This window comes from Choloepus didactylus, chromosome 9 (genome assembly GCF_015220235.1).
Source record: "Choloepus didactylus isolate mChoDid1 chromosome 9, mChoDid1.pri, whole genome shotgun sequence".
NCBI lineage: Eukaryota > Metazoa > Chordata > Mammalia > Pilosa > Megalonychidae > Choloepus > Choloepus didactylus.
The window spans coordinates 96,504,749-96,507,565 of NC_051315.1; the positions used below are offsets into that span (position 1 = coordinate 96,504,749).

The following is a 2,817-nucleotide window of genomic DNA, read 5'->3' on the forward strand; positions in this document are numbered from 1 at the left end:
GGCTTTTAGAAGGCAGCCATCTTCAATTTAAATTAAAAAACAAACAAACAAAAAACAAACTAAACATTGCTTAACAAACATGTACCTCATACCAAAAACAAGAGGGAGCTCATACCAAAAAAAGTCAACTCAGCAATGGGCATTTCCAAATAGTGACAAGTTCTTTAAATAAAAATCTTATGAAAAATGAAATCCAAAATCTACAAAGCACAAAACAGCAGAAGAAAATGAGATGCTGCTTTGGACAGGACCCTGGGTGAGGACCTTCCCTGCTGATGGGATGAGACAAATAGACTGTATGGGAAATCTGGAAGATGCTGGAACCGATGGTGGCTTCGCATGTTCCTATCAATCCAGTGAGTAAGGCTGTGTCTTTGCAGAGGTTTCTGTAGGAACTGGGCATAGTTTCGCATGGTGAGGTCCAAAGGATGCTTCCATTTTTGGTTCTGCGTATGATGCACTTGATCCAACAAGGCACATAGCTCCCCTAAGGGACCTTGATTAGAGTCCACCAGGTCTTTTATATGAGCAATGACTCTCCTGAGACAAATTTGCTTCTGCTGTTTTAGATTGACTGTGAAAACGTTGGCACATTAGTCCTTGTTTTGGTTTGCCTAGTCTTCTCTCATCGACTGTGCCGGTTTGAATATATTATGTCTCCCCAAACACCATTATCTTTGATGTAATCTTGTGGGGCAGACCTATCAGTGTTAATTAGATTGTAATTCTTTGAGTGTTTCTGTGGAGATGCGCCCCACCCAACTATGGGTGATTACTCTGATTGGATAATTTCCATGGAGGTGTTACCCCACCCATTCAGGGTGGGTCTAAATTAAATCACTGGAGCCATGTAAATGAGCTAACAAACAGAAGAAACTCAGTGCAGCTGTGAGTGTGATTTTGAAGAGGAGCTACAGCCAAGAGGGACACTTTGAAGAATGCACAGGAGCTGAGAGAGTAGCTGCAGATGAGAGACAGTTTGAGGATGGCCGTTGAAAGTATACTTTTGCTCTGGAGAAGCTAAGAGAGGACAAACGCCACAAGAGCAACTGAGAGTGACGTTTTTGAGGAACTGCAGCCTAGAGAGGAACGTCCTGGGAGAAAGCCATTTTGAAACCAGAACTCCGGAGCAGACACCAGCCACGTGCCTTCCCAGCTAACAGAAGTTTTCTGGACACCATTGGCCATCCTCCAGTGAAGGTACTTGATTGCAGATGTGTTACCTTGGACACTTTATGGCCTTAAGACTGTAACTGTGTAACCAAATAAACTCCCTTTTATAAAAGCCAATCCATCTCTGGTGTTTTGCATTCTAGCAGCATTAGCAAACTAGAACACTGGCTTTCATCTTCCCAGCATCCTTGTCAAGAACATCTTTGTCTGACAAACTAGAAATAATCAGAAACCTCATTTCACAACTTGATTTATGTGATCCATCATTTCTCCAGGATAAGCCTGTATTAGAAGGACTCCCTGAATGGTCCAATATCTGAGGTGTATTTTTATCACATGCAGTTTGTTAAAAGTTATTGTTCAAAGAAGATTGGAATGGGGGCCCATCCCAGGTAAAGTTAGTGGTGTTGATCCCTTCAGATTCAGTGCAGTTTGCTCTCATTTGGGCTAAGACCATCTTCTCTCATATATTCCTCAAGGGAGGAGGGTTTTTTGATATCTTTGGGTGAATCTGTCTTATCCTTGTCAAGCACAGCATCATAAACTGTTGGATTAAATGGTGCAACAACAGTTATTTTTATAATAGTCTTCTTTAGTGCAAAGTGTCTATTTAATGGTTTAGTAGGAGTTGTGACCAACTGTTGTAGTTAGTTAAGGGAGTCTCAAGAGGCCAGGGGTCTTAGATACTGGTTCCAAGTTATGAAATGAATTTTTCTCTTGGGAAGCATCAAGCAGAATTTGATTCTCTCTCCCTCCCTTCTCAACATGTCGACTGTCATCTTTAAGCAATTCCCTTCCCCAAGAAAAGTGCTCAGTTGATGGGTCATCATCCTTCAAGATCTCCTGAATCTCTTCCTCTGTGTAACTGAAATGGCCACCATCTTCTTCTCCTTCAGAAAGCTCCAGCAAGGAGTCATCCAATTCATCTTCATCCAAGGAACCCTGTGAAAACGGGGCATTGTTTTTAGGCAAAAGACAGGTACCAGAAGACTTTTCAGAGGGTACTAGTGAGCACGTCATCTTGTGTGGAGCTGCTGGAGCAATCTCTGCCTTTGCCACCAGACCAAATGGAAAATGGTTTCAGCTCCTGTTAGCTGTTCCTTTCAGGGGACTTGTCAAAATGATTGACGCCCACTTTCCTCAGCAATTTGATTGAAGTCTCTGAGCCTCATTATAGATGAGCTCACCTCCAGAAGCTGGGCCGAAGCCTGGGCGAACCACTGTACCTTACTCTGCCCCCTGCGCCATTTTATCGCCCCCTCCCCGACCTCCCCTACCTGGTGGCAGCTGGCTACCGCCAGGTTGGGGGGTGAGGAGGTGGGAAACAAATGGTGATTGGCAGGAAACTGCCCCGCCTCTAAGGGGGTTCTGCTCCGCCCGTGCCTGGCACAGGCACCAGCTTGAAGTTTGATAGGGATAGTTTTTAATCTATAGATCAATTTGGGAAGTGTAGACATCTTAATATTAAGTCCTCCAATTCATGAATACAGCTTGTCTTTCCATTTATTTAGGTCTTCTTTAATTCCTTTTGATAATATTTGTAGTTTCAGAATGTAGGTTTTGCACTTCTTTTGGTAAAGTTATTCCTAAATACTTTATTTTTCTTGATGTTGTTCTAAATGGAATTGTTTTCTTAATTTCATT

The 2,817-nt window shown here is 42.7% G+C and overlaps 1 pseudogene; it reads right to left on the minus strand.

The window, feature by feature from the left end:
- Nucleotides 1-200: 200 nt before the first annotated feature.
- On the minus strand, nucleotides 201-2,193 carry LOC119543813 (annotated as a pseudogene).
- Between the last annotated feature and the right edge of the window lie 624 nt (nucleotides 2,194-2,817).